The sequence below is a fragment of the Cynocephalus volans genome, chromosome X (assembly GCF_027409185.1).
Source record: "Cynocephalus volans isolate mCynVol1 chromosome X, mCynVol1.pri, whole genome shotgun sequence".
NCBI lineage: Eukaryota > Metazoa > Chordata > Mammalia > Dermoptera > Cynocephalidae > Cynocephalus > Cynocephalus volans.
This window is the reverse complement of record NC_084478.1, coordinates 95,577,629-95,604,093: the sequence shown is the minus strand read 5'-3', so window position 1 is coordinate 95,604,093 and position 26,465 is coordinate 95,577,629. Positions and strand designations below refer to the sequence as shown.

The 26,465-nt window shown below is 35.3% G+C and overlaps 1 pseudogene; it reads left to right on the top strand.

Annotated features, from left to right (window-relative positions):
• Window positions 1–12,598: 12,598 nt before the first annotated feature.
• On the top strand, window positions 12,599–14,209 carry LOC134367584 (hydroxymethylglutaryl-CoA synthase, cytoplasmic-like; annotated as a pseudogene).
• The last annotated feature ends 12,256 nt before the right edge of the window (window positions 14,210–26,465 follow it).

Sequence of the window (26,465 nt, the reverse complement as noted above, 5' to 3'; positions counted from 1 at the left end):
TTGAGTGCATGCAGCTGGGAATTGTTAACTATATACAATTTAAAAGGATCTGAAAAGCAGAAAGCATATTTAGTCCCTGGTCAAGCTCTAGAAACTATGTGAATCAGAGACTTTAAGACTGGTAAAGGATTGTTTACCTCTTTATTTGGAGTTTGGACTATAACTTTTCTCAGATAAAGATATGAACATTTCTTTTTTTTTTTTTTTTTTTTTTTTGTCTTTTTCATGACCGGCACTCAGCCAGTGAGTGCACCAGCCAGTCCCATATAGGATCCGAACTCGTGGTGGGAGCGTCGCCGCGCTCCCAGCGCCACACTCTCCCGAGTGCGCCACTGGCTCGGCCCAAGATATGAACATTTCTTATGTTGTATTCTGGCATATCATTTTTGAATTGTAACATAACAGACACAAAATTCATAGAACAGTGTCAACATTTCCTAAACTAAGTAATATATTGTAAAATATTGTCTTCTCACATTAAGCCAAGAAAGCACAACCTAATTAGTTATTTCATTCCTAATAAAAAATGTAATTTGAAGATTAGAATATATTGAGATGTTTTTTCTTTTCCACAATGCTCTGTGTCTCATGGATTTGGAATCCCCATTAGCCCATCTCTCAATTGCTCAATAGTACTTTTGCTCTTTTTCCAATAACAAGCATGGATACTTAATGATCAAACATAACAGGGTGGTTTTCAAACATTACTCTTGTAGTTTAGCTTCAAAATTGATTCCAATATATTTGTTACCAGATAAGTTTTCTACAAATCTTACTTCTTTGTTTGAAATTATTTGAACACTTCTCAGAACAAAACAAAAAAACAGATCAATGTTATATCTTAGCAAAAACATCCCATTAGATTGCTGAGTATGTAAGGCAGAAAAAATACATTTCTCTCACTTTCATAATGAATCTAGGAGCATGAAGCTAGAATATCTTACGTCTGTAACTGAGAGCACAAACTAAATAAGTCAATTTGGATTAAAAAGACAATGTATGTTTAGTACAACATTTCACATTAATATTCAGCATGAAAATTATGTGGTGTTTGCAGTGCATAGTCACTTGATTAACTCTTCTGTTGTCAATATTTTTGCAAGGGCTGGGAGTTAAAGGTTGTCTTTATACATTATTAAGTAAGCATATGTTATGGTTATCAGCTAAATAAATCATTAATGGTTCTAGCTTTGATTTTTGTTTACTATTAATTGTTGCGATTTTCAACAAACCCATTTTATGGAATCCTGTTTTTGAATTATCATTTTAAGCTAACTTAGGTTTTGTTTAACCTTTCTATTTAAGCATTTTTATTATTTCCCATTTATTGCATAACTAGTTATCTACTTTCTAAATTATTTTTATAAATAGTGCCTCACTTTTTCTATAAGAATTTAGTTGGACACTTGATGAAAATTTTCATCTGAGGATTCCTTTCTGGCAAAATGGGTTTGTTCACTACAAATGCAATAGGCAAATACTAGAAATGAGTGTGCATGTTTTTAATTAATTAATTCTATTCCTAAAAATTTTACCAAATTAGAATGCAAAGACAAAATACCACCAAAAGTGGCTGAGGCAAAAACAAAAGCAAAATCTCAGTCTGTGGTGGACAGACTCTAAAGTGACAGCCATGATCCCCACTTCCTGGGTACACACATCATTGAATAATCTCCTCTCCATAATTGTGGGACCTGTCACTTGCTTCTAAACAATAAAAACATGACAAAGTGATGGAATGTCACTCCAGTGATTATGTTATGGTACCTAAGACTCTATCTTGCTAGCTTTCTTTCTTTGGGGCTTTGAAGAAATAAGCTGTCATGTTGTAAGAGGGCCTATGAAGAGGGACACATAGTAAGAAACTTCAGGCAACCTCTAGGAATTGACAGTGGTACCCCATTAGCATCCAATAAGAAACTAGGAACCTCTAATCCCACAACCTCAAGGAAATAAATTCCCTCAACAGCCTCAGTGAGGTTGGAAGTGGATCTATCCACACTTGAGCAACCAGATGACAACCCATCCCTGGCCAATACATTGATTGTAGCTTTGTGGAGGACACAGCTAAATTGTGCCTTGACTCCTGACTCACAGAAACTGTGAGATAATAAATGTGTGTTGTTTTAAGTTGCTAAATTTGTGGTAACTCCTTAAGCAGAAATAGAAAACTAACATACAATCTTTAAGACTGAAATAAGGAAAATTATTTAAAGAGTGGAGCAAAGGAAAACAGCAGTGATGTGACAGATAATACAATGTGAATTAAAATCTTAATGTAAGATGGTGGTTAAACCCCAAGCCACCTTGGAATAGCCCTATGTAATGTAATGAAAAAGAAAGTGAGAGATTACTGTTTCATAATAATAATAATAATAATAATAATAATAATAATAATAATAATAATAATAATATAGTAGTAGTAGTACTAGTAGTAACAGCAATAAAGGATGTTGTCTTAAACAACAAAATTAATTTAAGTCTATGTCAATATAACACCAGAATACAGCCAGAAGAAATGAGGAAAAAAAATTTTAGCCATACTGATGCACTATTAAGAAAAAAAATTAAAATATCCAGAAAGTAGGAAGTGGTCAGGTTTCTAAATTATTTCACTCTGCTTTGACTCATAAAAGATAGCATTAAACTCTATATAAATTGTGTTGTTCAAATAATTTTATCTTTTACAATGTCATTTTCATGTACATGCAAGTTTTTACAAAATAGATGTTAAGTACCAATAGTAGGTAAGTGCTGTCTCGAAATGCTATATCAGATCATTACATATTTTGCATTCACAATTCTATTCTTAAGGATACTATTTTATACTCTGGATAAAAAATATATAGGTAGGTGAAATAGTTTATTACTCCTTAGTTTATAAAATTTAGTATGTGTCAAATCAGGTTCCTGGTGCAGTCTTGGGCTGATTATTTATAATGTACTTAAATAGAAATTACATATCAGGGGGATTTCCCAAGAACTTATTAACAGCAAAAGTGTTTATTTTGATGACTAAAAGTGATTTTTTAAAAAAAGTTATAGTGCAAATGTTAAGGCCAGGATTGGCCAAAATGTTCAACAGGGCCACTACCCTTAATGAACTATATTAAAGTAAATAGCCAATTGTGAGACAAAGGCAGAAATCAAAGAGAAACTGAGGAAATAGTTAGGTCATTTATGTTAGCTGATGTCAGTCTGTCCTTGTGTGTACAGCTAAAAATGTTTTAACAACCCATACATCCCCAGGGAACACATGGGGACCTGAGTGGATAAGTGTTTTAGGTAACCTGACTGCTGAAGGTAGCGGACAGCTTGCAAGAAGGTCAAATTCTAAATAATAAACTCCTACCTTCCCTCTGACCTTATTCTCTCCTTTTCCTTGCAGAAACTCACTTGGTTACTAACTCATTGCCTTTTACTTTGTTTCAGAGCTCCAATTTCCCTGTTTTATATCCAAATATGGTAGTACACATAACTTATCCAGTTTCTGCAGAGAGAGCCACAGCTAGTATTCTGGTACTTGGGCTGTTCAGCTGCTGGAGAGGCCAGGCGGGCACCATGAATAAGTAGAAGAGTATGCGATGCTTGAAAGCAATTAAAGTGTTTGCCAAGGAGACTCTGTACAACCAATGTTCAGATGAGTGTAACTGACCTAATGAATTGCATAGCAATATCCCTGCACAGCTTGAAGAGATTAAAACCACTCTGTCTTAAAATTAACATTATTGTCTCTTAATAATTCTTGAAGACATAATTGAGCCTGATCTTGATTTCTTTGAATAAATTGCTTATGCATGTGAAATGAATCTCGACCTCTTGACTGGCTTTGACGTAAGGAGAAAAAACTCTGTTTTAGAGATTCGGAGGGCTTAAAATGATTTTAAAAATTGGTTTCAGGAAACCTCCCACTTTTACTACTAAAATAATTCTGTAAATCAAAGCTGTTTGGTCCTTCTAATAATCTATCTTTTTGACCATGAAGGACAGAATTTCTGCATGGCCTGAATCCACTGCTAAGCAATCATCCTGTTTTCTTTTTACTGCTGAACACTTAAATGACTTATCTGCTCATGCTATCTCCATTTCTTCACACATACTTAAATCCTTGCAGAATGTGGCTTCTATTTTTACCCCGCTACTAAAAATGCCATTCTCCAGAGCCAACTTTTCTCTCATTTTGCCTCTGGAGCACTTGGACACTTTTGAGAACGTCATTCCTATTAAACTGTTCTGTTTCCTTAGCTTCACGGACACTGGGATTTATAGGTGCTCATGTTTTCTGATAGTCCTCTTTTGAGGGTTAATGCACACATTTATCTGGTGGCCACACACCCACACACTCACAAGATGTATGCCATGCAACTCAGGTGTCCATACAACACAATTTGAAATTTTTGTAGTTCAGATTTTCTGCGATACTATTGTCCCTGAGGACAGCTTTTTTGAAACACTGTTGTCCCTGAGGAAGGAATACTGCTATGTTGCTTATTTATATTCAGTTCAAGATTTATACTCCTTCTGTCCTTGAAGGTCATGTATGTTTATACTCTGTATTTGTACTCCCATCCTAACTTCCTGGGCACTACATGCAGTTGTCTTTATTCTCTAGTCGTGTGGTGATTCAGGAAACAATGTTAAGCTTGCTGTTTCCTAGGGTAAACAAATACAGTGAGGCTGTTATTACTCTCCTCACATTTCCAAATTTTGGAGGGATCCTATTGCTATTATTCATACAGGAGATAACTCTGTGGTGGGAATAGGGATGCCCCTTCTCAGAAATCGCACCATCTCTAATTCCCTCGCTTCTTTTCCAACTCTGTCTTCTCCGTCCTCTGCTCCGAGGATTTTCATATATTTGTGAGGGGAAGGGACTGTAGCAGGGAACTGATTCTGGTTGATTCCATATTTCATCTTCTTTCTTGGTTTATACCTGGAAAAGAAATAGAGACTTTGGCACTTTAAAAACAAGAATATAAAAATGTAATATCTTTATTATCTGATTCTTCTGTGGGAGCTTCTCTAAAACAATGGATATAACTATTTCAGATTTCTTAAAGGTGGAGGCTCATGAAATCAATAGGAATATGGAGAAAACGTTAGATCATTTGAATACTGTATGTACAGGTCAAAACTTGCAGTAAATGTTCTGCCCATCTTATTAACAAAAGCTTGGTCTTTAAAAAAGTATTAACAGAATATTCAGACATTTTATTGATATTCTATCAGTTTCTAATATAGGAATTTAAGGAAAAAATCAAAATCTTATTATATAGAGGAATAGCTTGTACAAAAATATAAAATGCTTGTCATTTTATTATAGTCAAAAAGAAACAAAAAGCTTCTTTTAAGATACACCAGTTGTTACATGGCTTTCAAGCTGAACTTTGTATATAACTAGATTTGCTGGGACAGAACTCTTTAAGAAAGGCTAAATATAAAAACAAACTGTACTTTCTAAATTGCAAAGTTGAACACCAGGCTCAAATGTGGTAGCCCCCATCTAGTCTCTAGAACTTTTACGTTTTATCATGTTAATTGATGTTCATAGTTATGTAGATCAAATAATATTCTCTTCATGCATTTAAAAATATTTTTGAGCACCAAATGTAAGCATTACTCTGGTGATGAGCATTATTTTAGTGATAGTAGGTACAGTAGTGGGCAAAGTAGTTATGATCCTCACGGAGCTTTCAGTCCAGTGGGGAAGAGAACCATTACTCAAACAACAGCACAAATGTATAGTTAAAACTATGACAAATATGTTATATTTATAAAACAATTACTCCATTACTAGAATAATTTTTAAAGTACAGCTCCAAATGAATTACAAGTGTCACTTACGTCTTTTTAAATAGCTAGAGGATTCTGAATATATAGTCCATTGCCACTCATAAAATTCAGCTGTCCCTTCCTATTCCTTGGTATCATGAATATCACAGAATCCTCTCAATTTCTTTCCCTAAATTAACTCTTGTTAATCCGCACCTATACCAACACTAGCTCTAACCTATTCTCTTGAAACACCTCCCTTTTCTCTCTTGCTACAACAAAGGTGTCATGCAACCCATGTGTCCTCACAATACAATTTTAAAGTTTTGTAGTTCAACTTTTCTGCTATTTTGAGACACTGTCAAATCATATTATCCTTCCATGCACTTTCTCTCTCGTTGGTCAGTTTCTTCTTCTTGGACTGATTTATTTATTTATTTTCTTTCTGTAAAAAATATGCTCATGTTAAAAATTTACTCAAATGGATGCCTTAGTAGTATTTTGTTGTTGATGAAAGGAAAGGAGTAGGACATATGGGAATGGCTGTGAATTCCCATCCAATACAACTGTGCTCCTTACACTTTATCCTTTGTCCCACAAGGTAAGTTCTGTACTTAAATATACACCCAAATGCCAAATCCCATCCCCCCAACACCAGGTACTACTTATTCTTAAAGCATGTGAGACTCTTCTTGATGCTTCCAGAGGCAGTGCTGTGCAGAACCTGGCTAAGTGTAGTACATCATAGAACGCACTGGTGTGTGAATGTAGGCACTAGAAACCTCTTATAAGAAGTCATCTCTAAGCCTCATTATTTCTCAGTTTGGTCTATGCAAACTTGAGCATATGTAATTCTTTGGAGGAGTATGTAGCTGCCGATATCACTCTTGCTTATAGTAACATTGATAGAAGACATCTGCTGCATAATGGTCACTAGTGAGCAGTTATGTTTATCATATGAATTTCCATCCTTACCTACCCTGCTATATACTTTTTCTAGAGCATGCAAGTCTTGAAATGAAATTTCTCTTTGTAGCTTTTGGTCCAAAACAGTGTGGGACTATATAAAGTCTTACAAAATTTTTAGTATCTCTATGTCACCATACATGTTCATTTTTGTCATTTCTGTAGTGTTATCGTCAACTTACACCACTTTTCCTAGACCCAGAATATTACTTACTATGAATTTGTCAAGCTTCTGGTAACAAGTAGCTCATATCATGGACTCCAATGCCTGTTTATTTGTAAATCTCACAGCCTTGGACATATTTTCAGATGATATGGTACTACCCAGTGGCACCAGATATTTGCTTGGAACTATTCAGAATAGATCTGGCAGCAATCTCCTCTAAGAATCAAAAAACTTCGAATCGCTTTTACAAATTTAATGGCCACTGCAGTGACTCAGCAAGAGTAAATGACATTCAGGGACAATATAATGTGGTTGCACCCTCTATCTTACTACATTTAGCCTGGAAATAAACAAACAAATAGATTCAAAAAATAGTGAAATTATGGTGAATTATTTTGTTCAGCATGAAAAATATAAAGATTCCAAGTCAAACTTGAAAGATTCTCTGACTAGCATTTTTATGCCACTACATTTTTCAAGGTCCCAAGTTCATCCTTCACACAGTCCTTGTATTTGAAGCTAGAGAAACTTCTTTTCCGGTACTTCAAAATCAACTTCTTTTCAAGTATTTTAAAATCCACTCAGAGATTAAAGTGGCTGAAATCCTTGTCCTTCCCTTGTCTTAATCCTTATTATATTTTTCTAGCTGGAATATGCTTGTTTATAAGAAATGTTTAAAGTTATGTTAAGGGTTAACAACATTGGCAGCTAAATGCAGTTTTTGAGCTCTGTGACTTTGTAGCTTGCAAGACTGTCAGCCCTTGGTCTTCCTGTATAAGCGAGAGACTTACGTAAACCACAACCTACCAGCAATTTCCTTTGTAGGGAGAGCCTGCTTTGCAGAGACCCCCCTGACCACACTTTCCATCCCCTTAACCCAGTTTGACCATTTGGTGAAGCCCTCCTACTCACCTTTAACCACCTGGTAGTAGACTCCAATTTAGGTGACTCTGCCTGGATACAGACAGAGAGCCAATAGAAATAAAGCTTGCCTGCTTGCTCGAAGAGGTATGTAACTCAAGTTCACCCTGCATTCTGGGCTTTCAGGATTTTGGAATACTGGTTCCCCTGAGGCCTGCCAGCATAATAAATCATCTGACTTCTCTGTTTCTGTGAGTGACTGCATTTCCTTTGGTGTGACTCCTTTCCACAACAAGGTAAACATTCCTGGTTCCATTTTGGTGTGCTTGCATTATTCAGAGTAAAGCATCTACAAAATACACGAGTGTCTATTCTGTTAATACTGTATTCCTCTCATGTTACAATTATGGTGCATAATTGCACCAAAAGATTTATCCAGGTGGCAATGAGAGTAATTAATGTAGTGAAGGAACTGAAACACCATTTTGCACTCACTGCTAAAACCCCAAAGTCAAGGGAACTATGAAAATTTATAAAAATATAAATTAATTTTGTCTGGGGAATCAGGGAAAGCTTCCAGAAGAATTTACCCTTGATTTCAGACCTGAAAGACAAGTAGGAGTTTATATCAAAATATATGTGTTTATTGAGGTAAATAATAGATAGTAAGGAGGTGTATTTTATAATATTATGTATACCGTACTTTAACTAAGTACATTTTCTTCTACTTTGATTTTTTTGTCATAGGTGGTATCTCTTGGTTAGTTGAAACACTATTCTTTACCCATTCTTAAGGAATAGGCTATTAATGTAAAAGGATATTTTTAATCATTTGAATCCTTAATGCCAATTTCTTCAGTATGCTTTTGCAGAAGATCCTGCCTTTTTTGCAGCTTTAGTCATATAGATTTAAAATATTGCATAAAGTTCCCAATTTTGTGAGAAAAATCATAAGTTTTTCTGTAGTTTAATGAAAATGTGTAACTATTGTGGTTTTTGATATTGTCTTGCATTTGTCAGTGATAAGTGAAGATGTAATAGGCTTCTAAATATGTAACATAATTTGAGGGACATAAAAAACCCAACTCCAGAAAAATATTTATGATAAAATGCCTACTCTTAGATAGGTACTACTTTATGCTAGGACATGGAAAATTCCCTCTTAACATTCAAATATTTTACCTGAGAAGAATCACCCAAGAATCTCAAAAAATACCTAGCATCGACTCCATCAGGACAATCTGAATTGCTTCCCAGATACGTCTCACAGATGTTATGATAGCATTTATCACACTGTGTGATATCTATTTTCTTATCTGATATTCCAGGTAGACTGTAAAATCCAGAAGGTGAAGGTTAGTCACTGAATTATATTTATTTTTATGACACTAGCATGCAGCATAATGCAGGAAAACAAGAGATACTTAGTAGCTATGTTTAAATAAATGGATGGATGAATGGTGTAATAATACCCATTTCTCAAAAATATTTTAGAAAAAAAGTGATTATGTGTGAGGCAATCCTAGGCCCAAATAGGAGCTGACTTAGGAAAATTCATGTTTATTTTGATGAAACATGAGTTCAGAGAAAGTCTTAAAAATGTGACCCAAACTCAGAATGCTTATGTAGTAAGATTCTACATTGTAAAAGGAAATAACTGGGCTGTCAGAAATTATGATGGCACTGAATTCAAAGGAAGAAGGTGTGTGCTGGGAGTGGTGCTGAGTGAAGGATAGAGAAAGTGCACTTTACTTCTTCCCAAGTTTTTCACACTGTCTCAGGGGTATGTCAAATACAACTAGCCACTTTTCCTCTGAGCATGCCAGACAGTGTAATGTACATAGTGTTTATAAAACAGAATCATTCATGTACTGAGATGACATTGTCATTGTTGGTTTCATAGACTCTATGCACTTAATATTTTTCTTCTGCTTGTCATGCTCTGTTCGTGCTTTTCTGTTAGTTGTTAATTCCTTTTAATTATATACTCGATAAGATAGTAAAAATTATGTTCAACTTAACAAATCAGTTATGAGTAGAGATAGTGTTTCTAGAAAGGAGCACTGTGCCTCCCAATTTTAGCAACCATCCTTTGTTCCAATGAAATTTGCAAGAAACTCACAATCATTAATTGTCTTTGTGTTACAAATTATTGATAAATAACCAATATTTTGACCATATTCTCAAGTAGAAATAATCTCTATGGGAATGTTCATAACTGTACAAACATTAGCAAAAATTAGGAGACTCTTATTGTTATAAAGAAAAATGTAACTTTAACCTGCACAAATTGTTCCTGTAAGCACTTACTAAAAATCAGGAAAACATATTTAAAGGCATTTTAAGTGAAGCAGCTTTTTAGAGGTCAAAGCAGAACTAGACACACATTCCAGGGGCCAGCCAGTCTCAAGGACTAACCAGCCCTCTTATCTTCAGGACACCTGGCAGAGCCCAAGTGAGTAAAAAAAAAAAAAAAAATCAAACAGTCCCTTATCAGGGTGCTAGCCTGTTAAGCCTGACCATGAATAAAGTCTTTGTCCAAAGAAAGTGTATAAAAACTCCAATGTTCAACATCACTCAGCATCCGGGAAATGCAAATCAAAACCACACTGAGATACCATCTAACCCCAGTTAGGATGGCTAAAATCCAAAAGACTCTGAACGATAAATGCTGGCGAGGTTGCGGAGAAAAAGGAACTCTCATACATTGTTGGTGGGACTGCAAAATGGTGCAGCCTCTATGGAAAATGGTATGGAGGTTCCTCAAACAATTGCAGATAGATCTACCATACGACCCAGCTATCCCACTGTTGGGAATTTACCCAGAGGAATGGAAATCATCAAGTCGAAGGTATACCTGTTCCCCAATGTTCATCGCAGCGCTCTTTACAATAGCCAAGAGTTGGAACCAGCCCAAATGTCCATCATCGGATGAGTGGATACGGAAAATGTGGTACATCTACACAATGGAATACTACTCAGCTATAAAAACGAATGAAATACTGCCATTTGCAACAACATGGATGGACCTTGAGAGAATTATATTAAGTGAAACAAGTCAGGCACAGAAAGAGAAATACCACATGTTCTCACTTATTGGTGGGAGCTAAAAATTAATATATAAATTCACACACACACACACACACACACACACACACACACACACAAACGGGGGGGGGAAGAAGATATCACAACCACAATTACTTGAAGATGATATGACAAGCAAACAGAAAGGACATTGTTGGGGGGGTGGGGGGAGGGAGAAGGGAGGGAGGTTTTGGTGATGGGGAGCAATAATCAGCCACAATGTATATCGACAAAATAAAATTAAAAAAACAAAACAAAACAAAACAAACAAAAAAACCCCCTCCAATGTAAAGAGGTGGGGGGGGTGCTTTTCCGAAAGGCAAAGCGCCCCAGCTGGTTGGAAAATAAAATACCTCTTGCCTGATTGCAGCGATCTCTTGTCTCATGGTCTTTGTGAAGTGAGCCACTCTGGTGTGTGGGATTTGTGCTTGGTGCACGGGTCTTACATTATCTTCAATTTCAACCACTTCTCCTGTGTCTAACTTCCAACATCATATTAACTCAGTATTTTTACCACGATTTTAATGTCTTATATAGACTAGTATTAGCAGGGTCGATACTGTATAAATAAAGGGAGTGAGAAATAGTTGGTACCTGCCCAAAGCTAATGTCAAGAAGCATAAAGTAAGGTGGAGGCTTGGCCAACAAACTCTCTACTTCTGATCTCTGTTTGCAAGCCACTCTCAGAGGAATGAAAGGAAAGCATCTACTAGGCATTGTAGGGGAGGGTAATCTTAAGAGAAAATGGGATCAATTACTATTTTGGTATTTCATAATGACCCTGATTAAAGTAAAGCAGATTAGAGAAATTTATACCAAAGTAGATTTGGAGAGAAAACAATAATTGTTTTTAGAATAAAAAAACAGTTGCAAGTTCATTAGTGTTAAGCCAGGACTGTTATCCTATGAAATATTATGTTAAGAATAGAAACAGAACAAGTAAATTAAAGTGTTCCTTTCCATAAATATTGATAGTGGACTGCCAACCAATCTGTAATTAACAATAAGGAGCTATTTCCTATCCAAAGAGGATAAAAAATAACATCTGGAGAAGTGGAATATGGACTCAGCAGAAGCAAACCTCTTTCCTTTTTTCTCACCCATTATTCTTCCCTCTTCTTATAGGGTGATGTAGCTAGTGAACTTCCAAATGAGTAAAAATATATTTAAGCAATCTTTTGAAATAACAAATAGGGGCCGAGCCCGTGGCGCACTTGATAGAGTGCTGCGCTGGCAGCGCGGCAACGCTCCCGCCGCGGGTTCGGATCCTATATAGGACTGACCAGTGCACTCACTGGCTGAGTGCCGGTCACGAAAAAACGACAAAAAAAAAAAAAAAAAATGAAATAACAAATAGCTGGAGGCATAACATGACCTGAGTTTAAATTATACTACAAAGCTATAATAACCAAAACAGCATGGTACTGGCATAAAAACAGACACACAGATCAATGGAATCAAATAGGTAACCCAGAAATCAACCCATACACCTACAACCATCTGACCTTTGACAAAGGCACCAAGTCTACACACTGGGGAAGAGACTGCCTCTTCAGCAAATGGTGCTGGGAAAACTGGATATTCATATGTAAGAGAATGAAACTAGACCTGTACCTTTCACCATAGACCAAAATCAACTCAAAGTGGATTAAAGAATTAAATATACTTCCTGAGATGTGCTGTCCTTGCTAGCCTCACTCCTTTTCCTCGTCTACTGCTTGGTCACGTTTGGTGCCCAAAGGAGAAAACAGAGTGACAGACATGGAGACTACAGTTCTCTATTCTTTACACAGCTCTTTCCCTATGCCTGGTTCACTTCCTTTGAATGCAGAAGATTGCTGTCCAAAAGATGTGGGAATTGTTGCCCTTGAGATCTATTTTCCTTCTCGATATGTTTATCAAGCAGAGTTGGAAAAATGTGATGATGTAGATGCTGGATAGTATACCATTGGCTTGGGCCAGGCCAAGATGGGCTTCTGCACAGATAGAGAAGGTATCAACTCTTTTTGCATGACTGTGGTTCAGAATCTTATGGAGAGGAATAACCTTTCTTATGATTGCATTGGGCAGCTAGAAGTTGGAACAGAGACAATCATCAACAAATCAAAGTCAGTGAAGACTAATTTGATGCAGCTGTTTGAGGAGTCTGGGAATCGAGATTTAGAAGGAATAGATACAAGTAATGCATGCTATTGAGGCACAGCTGCTGTCTTCAATGCTGTGAACTGGGTTGAGTCCAGCTCTTGGGATGGACGTTATGCCCTGGTAGTTGCAGGAGATATTGCTGTATATGCCACAGGAAATGCTAGACCTACAGGTGGAGTTGGAGCAGTAGCTCTGCTAATTGGGCCAAATGCTCCTTTAATTTTTGAGCAAAGGCTTTGTGGGACACATATGCAACACGTCTAGACTTTTACAAGCCTGATGTGCTTTCTGAATATGCTATAATAGATGGAAAACTCATACAGTGCTACCTCAGTGCATTAGATCGCTGCTATTCTGTCTACTGCAAAAAGAGCCGTGCCCAGTGGCAGAAAGAGGAAAATGATAAAGATTTTACCTTGAATGATTTTGACTTCATGATCTTTCACTCACCATATTGCAAACTGGTTCAGAAATCTCTAGCTCAGATATTGCTGAATGACTTCCTTAATGACCAGAACCAAGATAAAAATATTATCTATAGTGGCCTGGAAGCCTTTGGGGATGTTAAATTAGAAGATACCTACTTTGATAGAGATATGGAAAGGGCTTTTATGAAAGCTAGTTCTGAACTCTTTAATCAGAAAACAAAGGCATCTTTGCTTGGACCAAATCAAAATGGAAATTTGTACACATCTTCAGTATATGGTTCCCTTGCTTCTGTTCTAGTGCAGTACTCACCTCAGTAATTGGCAGGGAAGAGAATTGGAATGCTCTCTTATGGTTCTGGTTTGGCTGCCACCCTATATTCTCTTAAAGTTATGCAAGATGCCAGGATCTGCTCTTGATAAAATAACAACAAGCTTAAGTGATCCCAAGTCAAGAATTAACTGAAGAACTTGTGTGGCACTAGATGTCTTTGATGAAAACATGAAGGTGAGAAAGGACCCTCATCACTTGGTCAACTATATTCCCCAGGATTCGATAGATTCACTGTTTGAAGGAACATGGTACCTAGTTAGAGTGGATGAAAAGCACAGAAGAACTTATGCTTGGCGCCCTTCTCCAAATGATGACACTTTGGAAGAAGGAGTAGGACTTGTGCATTCAAACACAGCAACTGAGCATATTCCAAGCTCTGCTAAGAAAGTGCCAAGACTCCCTGCAACAGCAGCAGAATCTGAAGCAGTTGTCATTAGTAATGGGGAACATTAAGATACTATGAAGTGCAAGAACTCAGGGTGGGGGCAGGGTTATGGGTGTGGGAAACGGTTGGAGCAATGGAAAGTTTGGGGACAATTTTAAAAGATTACATGTTGCTTTAATTTTTATGTGACTGACATGGAGCCTGGACAACTATCGTGTTCTTGGGAGGATCTCTTTGCTTAATTTACTAATATGCTTCTTGTTGTGGTCTAGTCAATGCTAAATGTACTCCAATGATGCTAAGGTTTCTGTAAAACTTCATACCTCTTTGGCCCTTTGTATGCATGAAGTTTAGTTTTTAAACATGGTATAATGAATTGTGTGCTTCTGTCAGAAGAAAGCAGAGGTACTAGTCTCCTATTGAAAAAATTTTTTAAACATGTAAGAATTTTGTACTTGAAAAAACAAGATTGCTAAAAGTACCTGTGATTTTAAAAAACATTTCTAGCTTGGGGAATGTGGTCTTAAGATGTGATGTGCACAAACCATGTCTGAAAGTGGCAAGACAAACGTGTTTTTCCTAAAATTATAAATCCTGAAAAGGAAGAAAAGAACTGGTTCTGGAATCTGGAATGTTGCTTTCAGTCCAGGCTAGCAATGGCAAAAGTTATTGTAATGACCTTTGAATAGAGAGACTCTAGCATTGAGTGGGCTTCTGGTATAGAAAATGTGGTGTATTTGGGAGCTGTGGATATAGCTCTAGATGTGCCCTTGAATCAGTTCATGAGGAATTATGCTGAACAGCATTGAGATGTTGTTGGAGGTGTGTATGAGGAAGTTTGTTGCTGGAATCCTTCTTTGCACCTTATTTTAATAGATAAATGAAACATTTTACTGGCTGCATTTAAAAAATTTTTAAATGGAAAGGAACAATAGGGGCAGGGCATTATTAAGTTACTTTTGATGCTTCAGTGTTATAAATTCAATTTATGAACTGACAACCTAAACTTATGGTACAAGAGTTCTTTTCCTTTTTTTTTTTTTAATTTGTTCAATAAAAATAAGAAGGTACAGCCAAAGTTTCTTATGAAGTCTGATTAGCCAAAAAGAATATTCCACTTCAAGGTCTAGAAGTAAGATTTATAAAGCATTTTCTCAGACTTTTGATTAAAAAAAAAAACAAAAAAAAAAAAAACCAAAAAACTATCACAGGGAATGAATAAGAAGATTGGTTAGATGGTTTTGTAGATATTTTTGGTGCTGAACTATGACATGAGCCTTATAGACTGTAAAATAGAGATAGTTGGAACTAACGTACAGATCTAAGTTTTTTAAACTTTAATTGCTGTTAAATTCTGTGAAGTTTCAGTTATCTAAAATGAACATACACAAATATTAAATGTAATGTTTCAGATTGCAAGGTAACATGTAATGTGTTTGTAAGATACTCTTGTCTAATATTAACTAGTAGTATTTTGATTTGTACAGTCATAATTTGTTAAAATGACTTAATTTTAACATCCACTGATGCAGATTAATAATGTAAGTTTAGATTTAAAGAATGGTGGGAAAATCGTGCATGTAATACTTTTGCAAGTATTGGGAGTTTGTTATGTTTCAAAAGAGTAATTTAGCTTTTGGGTGCCAGGAAATGGGTTTTCTCAGACTCCATTGTGAGCAATGGGCAGGCCTGGTAATACTGGCACAGACCATTAACCATACACCTTATTAATGGTGAGGCGAATAACTTTGAAATAAAGTTTTAGAGAAATTAAAAAAAAATAAAAATTAAAAAATTAAAAAAATATATACATCCTGAAACAATAAAACTCCTTAAAGAAAATATAGGGGAAACACTCCAGCATGTAGGTGTGGGTACAGACCTTATGAATATGACCCCAAAAGCACAGGCAACCAAAGGAAAAATAAACAAATGGGATTATATAAAACTAAAAAGCTTCTGCACAGCAAAAGAAACAATCAACAAAGTGAAAAGGCAACCAACAGAGTAGGAGAAAATATTTGCAAACTATACATCTGACAAATGATTAATATCCAGAATATACAAGTAACTCAAACAACTTTATAGCAAAAAAACCAACCAAACAAACAAAAAAAATAATTAAAAAACAGGCAAAGGAGCTGAATAGGCATTTCTCAAAGGAAGACATACGAATGGCCAACAGACACATGAAAAAATGCTCAACATCACTTAGCATTCAGGAAATGCAAATCAAAACCACTTTGAGGTACCATCTCACTCCAGTTAGGAGGGCTAATATCCAAAAGACCAAGAATGATAAATGATGGCAAGGTTGCAGAGGAAAAGGAACTCAGATACACTGTTGGTGGGACTTCAAAACGGTGCAGCCTTTATGGAAAATGGCTACCATATGACCCAGCTATTCCACTGCTGGAGTATACCCAGAGGAATGGAAATCATCATGCTGAAAGTATACCTATACTCCCATGTTTATTGCATCACTATTTACAATAGCCAAGCGCAGGAACCAGCCCAAATGTCCATCATCAGATGAGTGGATAAGGAAACTGTGGTATATTTATACAATGAAATACTACCATTCGCAGCAACATGGATGGACTTACAGAAAATTATATTAAATGAAATAAATTCAGGCACAGAAAAAGAAATACCACATGTTCTCACTTATTTGTGGGAGCTACAAATAAATAAATAAATAAATAAATAAATAAATGAATGAATAAATAAATAAATAAATAAATAAACATACAAACAAATAAATGGTGGGGGGAAGAAGACAGAACAATCACAACAATTCCTTGAAATTGTTAAGACAAGTGAACAGGTATGAGGTAGTGGGGGGAAGGGGAGAGAGGGAGCGGGGAAGAGGAATCGGTAAGGGGACACGAAAATCAACTACAATGCATACTGAGAAGTTAAAATAAAACATAAAAAATTAAAAAAAATAGAGTTTTGTCTTGACTTCATCAGTTTGACAGAAAAATCTCCGTATTAAAATAATATTAGCCAATGTCAAAGGGTTAAATGCTGTTCCTTTTAACCCCCAAATAAAATTTTCCTTATTCATAGGCAGTTGCAAAATAAGCAGATCTTTAAGTCACTAATGTTCAAAAACTACTTGACTAATATTAGAACAACATTAGAAATCTTGGACAATGTTTTTAAAAATGTATGTGTTTATTTTGATAATACTAAGGCTGAGAAAAATTAGTCCTAGGATGTTTAAATTGTATTATTACATCCACAGAGAAAACAGCAAAAAAAACCCCAACAAATTCTTGAGGTGGGGGTGTGTGGGTGTGTCTGTGTGTATGTGTATAATCAGAGGCTGTCTTTACTTGGGATTCTAGAATATACACATTTATAACCAGAGTTAATAAACCGGTGGGGTAAGCCTGCCCACATCATTTTGCACAATGCAACTAGGAACTGCTCAGAGTGAACTCATCTTAAGGAAGAGAGTGTAAAACATGGCAAGCTTTAAAGTAAGAAGGGAGGAGGAGTAATTTTGAAGAAAACACTGTATGTGTCCTTCCAATTTATCATCTAATTCTATGAAACTTGCTTAGATTATATGAAGAGCAAAAATATTGTAGAAAAAGTTAAATAATTTTCCACGAAAACCTCTAAGACTTTGAAATATAAGCCTTACTGATTTGGAACCCCCTAGCAGAGTGTAACATATGTATGGGAGAAAGGCTTTGTTCCTCAGACCACTGTGATGTTTTGGCCCCATCAGGATTCCAATAAATTGGTGTTGGTAGCTGAATTTAGCATGGGCATTCCAGGGAATTTGTAGTAGTTGAATGCAACTGCATTGGCTGCTGTGTCCAACTGCGGCAGTTTTGCCCAAGGCATTCCTCATGGTACTAAATTACGCTTGTCCAAAGCAACTGTAAGATACTGCCTGGAATGCCTAGACATATTTGTAGAGAGACTTTTTAGAGTGCTGTGGTCATGCATGAGCAGATGGGGCAACAATCAGGGAAAGATACTGAATAGTGTTGAAGATGTCCTATTTTTAACTATGGAGTGGGAGGTAATAGTCAAGGTACATATAAAAATAAATCTTTAGATTGCAACCATTGCCTATTTATGTGCAATTCCTTTTCTCTTCCTCTGTCTTTCTATCCCCTTCCCTCTTCTCTTCTTAGAAATGCTATCTTCTGTTTCCAAATTAGCTGGGTGCTATGAGGAGTTAAGAAGAGACACATATATGGAACAATAAAAGACCACGAATAGCCAAAGCAATGCTGAGCAAAAAAAATAAAGCTGGAGGCATAACACTACCTGACTTTAAGCTATACTACAAAGCGATAATAACCAAAACAGTATGGTACTGGCATAAAAACAGACACACTGACCAATGGAATAGAATAGAGAATCCAGAAATCAACCCACACACTTACTGCCATCTGATCTTTGACAAAGGCACCAAGCCTATTCACTGGGGAAGGGACTGCCTCTTCAGCAAGTGGTGCTGGGATAACTGGATATCGATATGCAGGAGAATGAAACTAGATCCATACCTCTCACCGTATACTAAAATCAACTCAAAATGGATTAAGGATTTAAATATACACCCTGAGACAATAAAACTTCTTAAAGAAAACATAGGGGAAACACTTCAGGAAATAGGACTGGGCACAGACTTCATGAATACGACCCCAAAAGCACGGGCAACCAAAGGAAAAATAAACAAATGGGATTATATCAAACTAAAAAGCTTCTGCACAGCAAAAGAAACAATTAAAAGAGTTAAAAGACAACCAACAGAGTGGGAGAAAATATTTGCAAAATATACATCTGACAAAGGATTAATATCCAGAATATATAAGGAACTCAAACAACTTTACAAGAAGAAAACAAGCAACCCAATTAAAAAATGGGCAAAAGAGCTAAGTAGGCATTTCTCTAAGGAAGATATCCAAATGGCCAAAAGACATATGAAAAAATGCTCAACATCACTCAGCATCCGGGAAATGCAAATCAAAACCACATTGAGATACCATCTAACCCCAGTTAGGATGGCTAAAATCCAAAAGACTATGAACGATAAATGCTGGCGAGGCTGCGGAGAAAAAGGAACTCTCATACATTGTTGGTGGGACTGCAAAATGGTGCAGCCTCTATGGAAAATGGTATGGAGGTTCCTTAAACAATTGCAAATAGATCTACCATACGACCCAGCCATCCCAGTGTTGGGAATATACCCAGAGGAATGGAAATCATCAAGTCGAAGGTATACCTGTTCCCCAATGTTCATCGCAGCACTCTTTACAATAGCCAAGAGTTGGAACCAGCCCAAATGCCCATCATCAGATGAGTGGATACGGAAAATGTGGTACATCTACACAATGGAATACTACTCAGCTATAAAAACGAATGAAATACTGCCATTTGCAACAACATGGATGGACCTTGAGAGAATTATATTAAGTGAAACAAGTCAGGCACAGAAAGAGAAATACCACATGTTCTCACTTATTGGAGGGAGCTAAAAATTAATATATAAATTCACACACACACATACACACACACACACACACAAACCGGGGGGGGGGGGAGAAGATATAACAACCACAATTATTTGAAGTTGATACAACAAGCAAACAGAAAGGACATTGTTGGGGGGGAGGGGGGAGGGAGAAGGGAGGGAGGTTTTGGTGATGGGGAGCAATAATCAGCTACAATGTATATCGACAAAATAAAATTTAAAAAAATATATAAATAAATTAAAAAAAAAAAAAAAAAAAAAAAAAAAGAAGAGACACAATCCAGGATATTATGCCACTTAGAAAAAAGAAAGAAATACCTGGAACATTGTTTACCAGTCTGAAATATCCAAAACCATGCCCATAATTTTACTCCTAAATATGGTTAGCAATAAGTAACCACAGAGACACCTTTGTACTAAATTTTAAAACTCCCATGGTATACATGAAAATAAAGGAGCTTCTAATGAATTTTGAAAAAATTCCTTTAAATACCTTTGAGATATAAACTTCTCAGTGCTTAAAGAGAAATTTGGAAAATAATTTATGTTAACTATTGCTGGAAAAAAGAAGAATTCTCAAATGCTAGCTTTAATCTAGATGAAAGGCAATGGTTTGGGGAGGCTTGGATTATTTCCTCTAATCTTAAATTTCCTATAGTTTAGAAATATGACTAAAATCCTCTTGATTTTGTTAGCACATCAAATGGTAATGGTTGTGTTAAACTTGTAAAAAACTTGATTTTTTTAAAAAAATAATCATTCAAAATGTTCAAAGTTATTCAATTATTTAAATAGAAGAGTGTACATTGTGGGTCATGATCTAAAACAGCTATTTATTTTATATTACACACTAATAATTGGAAAACATTTGCATGTGTTCTGTTAATTACTGGCAAAAAGAAAGCTGTCTAATTTACTATGCCTTTAAATCATGTTTCTATCAGACCTGTGTAAAACAGAATTGTGTATAATATTAATGTTTATTCTAAAACTATAACAATCTCTCAATATAACCACAGGAAAAACAACAGTAGTGCCACAGTTAAGCCCCATAAATATAAAATTTTGACAGAATGTCAAATGTTATATACATGGTTCAGTGGAGCAAATTAACATAAATGCAGTTCAGTTGTGTTGGCTTTATACTGCAGCTTTGCTGACAGTTTGTTGTCCCTGATGTGCTATGTTAAAGAATTACAATAGTTGTGCAAGTTTACCTTTTGCATCTAGGCAAATTTTTCACGAAATTGTCAATGTTATCTACCATTTACTTTTAATTCATGAATATACATATCTTGTGGAAAGGTTTCAGGCAAGGTGGTATGAATCAATCATACAAAATTTTCTTGTTGCAAGCTTACATCTCAAATGTTTCAAATATTTCATCCATTTCTTTACGACAGTACTCCTAAAATATAATTTGTATACAAATCACTGGGTGAATTTGTCAAACTGCAGATGGCATTGCAGTAGATCTGAGGCCTCAATTAATATTTTGCATTTCTAACAATGTTTCAACTGTTGCTGATGCTTCTGGTTTTAATCCACATTTTGAGTAGCAAGATTCCAGGTTATATAACTAGGAATTAAATTTCTGAGTTATGGAGTATATGAACATTCAGTTTTACAAACACTGTCAAATAATTTACCAAGTGTTTGTACCAATTTATACCCCTGCCAGTGATTTATAGATTTCTCATTGATTCACATGTTAATCAACACGATATTTTCACATATCATCATTTACCAATCTAATGTATATAAAATTGGATCTAATTGTAAACTTCATTTATATTTCCCTGACCACTGAAGTTTGGCTCCATTTCATATGGCTGTTTGCCATTTGTGCTTTCTTGCTTTATTTAAAATATCAGTTTGAGTCTATCTTAGGTTATGGCTCCTAGAAGTAGACCTAGAGTTGGAGATTCTCACGATAAATTTAATTAGGAAGTGTTTTCAGTATGCCATTAGCAATATAGTTGTGGGATCCAGAAGAGAACAATGAACATTCATGCCACCACACCCAACTTCTTGGTTAACAGGTACCACCAGGACAACACAACTTCCCAGTTACCTTCTACGTCCCATTCAGAGAAGTCAAAACAAATCCTGCAGCCTGTGTTCCTTTGATAACAAGTCTCAGATGTTGGCTACTGGAAATGAAAGCATTCCAGTGAAGATGTGCACAAAAAATGATAGAGACATGTGAGAGACTATGGACCAAATAATACAAGGTCTCTTCCCATTTTCTATTCATTTGTTTATCTCAGACATTTATTTTATATATTATGGATAGTGATCCTTTCTCTAATCTTTGTGTTTAAAATGTCTTCTCTAAGACTCTTATTTGTGTTTTCACTTTTCCTGGATATTTGATGAACTGAAGTTTTTAATTTTAATGTAGTCAAATTATCAACTATTTTAAATGGTTATTGGTTATTGGGTCTCCTATGAAATGCACAATGTATATCAAGCAGAATAAATAAAAGTGGGCTGCTGCTTTAAGAAAAAAAAATATTTGGGATTGGCTCAGTGGCAGGGTGAGGAAGCTAATAATTCAGTTTGGAAAATTTGGATAATGGAATGACAAAATATTTTGTAAAACTGTTACCTAAAATATGTTGTAATGTACATCTTGTGCCTACTTAGTCTATGGCATTAAGGGAAGTGATTGAGAATAGTTAAACAGATGCTGTGTATTGCTTAGTATTATCTGCATTTTGCAAGGTACTATTAGAAATAAATGAGCTCCCATGAGATTAGGCTGTTTTTCAAGTATATTGAAGTGACTAGAAGAATTCAGAGATCAAGGGTTTTATAGAAATAGGAAAGCCCATTGCTTCTAGGCTATCTTTGGTAAAAAATAAAATGGAAAGACTTAAGGGATGAAGGAACAATGTTTCCATAATTGTACAAATAATTCAGCTCTACAAAAATTAGATTAAGGATATGGTCTTCCCACATATTATTTCTCATGGATTCATAGCCGTTAGCATTAACGTTAGAGACAGAAAGGCATGGGAGCCAAGCAAAAAATAGATCGGACTTGAGAATTATGTGAAGAAAGATCTTTGGATGCAGTTACTGGCACATGAAACTGATAAGGAGACAGTAGGCATGAAGCCCATTATATTTTGGAGGTAAATATATTGCCAAAGATATCCTGTACCTGGATTCAAAAAATTCTTTGACTATTCAAGTCAAAAAGCAACACATAGACCACTAAAATTACACCAGAAATAAGTAATCCATAAAAGCTGCCCAACACCTAATTCAAATATGGTAATAAAAGAAGAATCAGAAAGCCTAATTTTAAAAAAGCCATTATTAAAAAGAAGAGATTAATTTGACCGTAATGAAAAGCAGAATGACTAATAATGAAAACAAGTCCATTGAAATTAAGAATTCAACAAAATATTAAGCATAAATGCCTACATATTAAATTAGGATTATGAGCTGAATAATTTACCCAGTGTGGGGCACACAGATAAAAAGAATATATTCATATAATGCGAACAATTAAGAGAAAGGGATCACAAAATGGGAAATGCAATAAATGTTGAATAAAAGTTCCAACAAGAGAGGACACATCACATCGGTGAAAAAGGAAGGTTTTAAATAAACAAAAATAGAAAAAGCCTGAGCAATTTCCGTTAGTGATTACATAATCAAATTTTCAGATTTAGGGAGTTCAAATAGTCCAAAATTATAAAGAAACCCATATTAGCTCTATTATAGTGAAACTAAGGAATATCAAAGAAAAGAAATCTTAAAAGCAAAAAGACAAATGACTAAAATGGGAACTCCTGACACTCCCTTCCCTTGCCCAGAGACACAGGGAAGGTAAGGGGCAACAGTACGAAAATCCTAGAACTAAAAAAAATCACCTGAAAAATTATGCTTTCCTGCCCACAGATGGGGGCGAAGGTCCAGCTATAAAGAGAACCTGGCAAGAGTAACTTCCAGCAGGCTTGAGATCCTCCTGTCTGAGGAGAGGCACCTGGTGGCCTGGCCTGAATAAACCTCCTGCACCCCATCAGGAAACATCAGCAGGGACCAATGGAAGTTCAGAGGCACTAGAAAAACTCAGCAGACAAAATTAATAGCTTGTAGTCTCTGAAAATTAAACTGTCATTGGAATTAACAGTTTACAAATGTAGGCCAGAACCTGCCCACTAAACATAAACAGGGTGACAACCTGCTAAATTAAAAGCTTTAAGTAGGACTCAATGTCTCAATGAAAAAAAAATTGTCATATCAAGAAACAAAAAAAATCACAGCTTGAATGAGAAAAGTAACTGATGCTAGATGTTGAAATAATCTGACAATGTATTTAATGCAGCCATAAAAATGCTTCAAAAACATATTACATATTCTCTTGAAACAAATAAAAAATAGAAAATCTCACCAAAGAATTAGAAGTTATAAAAAAGATACAATTGGAAATTACAGAATAGAAAAATACAGTAACAACAACAACAAAAAAAACCTTGCTGGGTGTGCTCAATAGTAGTGTGAGGATAGCAGAGAATAAAATCAGTGAAACTTGAGGACAGATCAATAAAATCTACCCCATCTGAGCAAGAAAAGTTTAATACCATCTAATACTCAAGCCAAAGATATTTATAAGTAGGAATACAAATGGAAATAAATGAAAGTGAGCTTTCTACACTTCACTCAAAGAAGTAAAATGTTGATACCAGTAGACTGTGATGTCACATATGTATTAGTCAAATGAACCACTACAGAAATATGCAGAGATACAGTCAAAACTACTATACATTAATCATGAAAGAATTCTAAAAGTTGTTGAAGTAACACATATCAGATTAAAAAATTGAAACAGAAGGAGAACCAGAAGAAACAAAAAATGATAAAATGGCAGATGTTACTAACATATTAATAATTACCTTTAATGTAAATGATCTAATTGCACCAATCAAAAAAATCAAACTGAGTATCTGGCAGGGTGCATTAAAAAAAAAAAAAAAAAAATGGCCCAGCTGTATGCTGGTTATAAGATGCTCACTTCTGATGGGAGGGAGGGGGAAGAGGGAGGGGAAGGAATTGGTAAAGGGACATGAAAATCAGCTCCTAGTATGTAGATAAATTAAAATAAAATAATAAAGAAAGCTTACTTCAAACTCACAAATATAGATAAGTTGAAAACAGAGAGATGGAAAATATATACAATGCAAACATTGAAAGCAAGCAGAAGAAAAGAAGTAATGAAGATAAGAACATTAGTCAATGAAATTGATAATGGAAAAACAATAGAAAAAAGTAATAATATAAAAAACTTGTTCTTTAAAATATCAATAAAATTGATAAACCAGCAGTAAACTGACAAGAATAAAAAGGAGAAGACACAAATCACCATATTAGGAATGAAAAAGAAAATACAATTACAGATACTAAAATTATTAAAACATAAAGTGGGAATACTATGGACAACTTTACACTAAAACATTCAACAACTTAGAAATGCACAAATTCTCAAAACCACCAATTATAAACATCAAATGAAATAAAATAAAATAAACTGAATAGTTCTATAACCATAAGATTACAACCAAGTTGATTTTGTTATTTAAGAGATCTTGAAAAAGAAATGACCAACCCCAGATGTGGTTACACTGGAGAATTCTACCAAACATTTTAAAAAGTAGTCATGTAAATTCTACAAAATCTCTTTCAAAAAGCAAAGGAAAGTGTATTTCCTAAGTCATTCTATGAAAGCAGTATTTCACTAATAGCAAAAACAGACAAACTCAGTACAAAACAAAAACAAAAACAAAATGTATATTTCTCATGAACTTAGATGTAAAAATCCTTAACAAAATATTAAAATGACAAATCCAAAAATATATTTAAAAAATTATACTCCATAATACAGTGGGATTTATTCAAGGTATGCAAGGCTGTTTCAACACTCAAATATCAATTAATGTAAACTATTGCATCAATGGGCGAAGGAGAAAAATCATAGGACCATATCAATAGATGCAGAAAAAGCATTTGGCAAATTCAACACAAATTTATGATTAAAAATTCTCATAAAGTTAGGAATAGAGGGATTTGAAACATGTGGCCTTTAAGAGGTGATTGGTACACGATGTCTATGAGCTCATGAATGGATTAATCCATTTGTGGGATTAATGGCTTAATGGATGAATGGTTATCACAGGAGTGGTACCAGGTGCGTTATAAAGAGAGCAAGTGAACACTTTTGCATGCTCTTGCCCAGCCCTTGTTATGCAATTCCCTGCATCACCATGGGACTGTAGAGAGTCCACAACAAAAAGAAGGCTCTCATCAGATGTGCACCCTGGACCTTGGACTACCCAGCTTCCAAAACTGTAATAAATAAATTTCATTTCTTATAAATTATCCAGTTTCGGGTATTCTGTTATAAGTGACAGAAGGGAACTTCCTTACTTGATAAATAGCATCTACATAAACCCTATAGCAAAGACCATACTTGGAAAAACAATTCTTTCCCTTTAAGATTGGCAAAAAACCAAAGATGTCCATTCACACCACTTTCACGATGGAATAAAACTAGCAACAAACAACAAAAGTAAATCTGGAAAATTCACAAATATGTGGAAATTAACACGTTCAAACAACCAATGGGTCAAAAAAGAAATCACAAGAGAAATTAGAAAATACCTTGAGACAAATAAAAATGAGAACACAACATACAAAAATTTATGAGATATGGTGAAAGCCATGGAAGGAGAGAAATTTATAGCAATAAATGCATACATTAAAGAAGAAAGATGTCAAATCAATAACCTAACTTTACAGCTTAAGAAACTAGT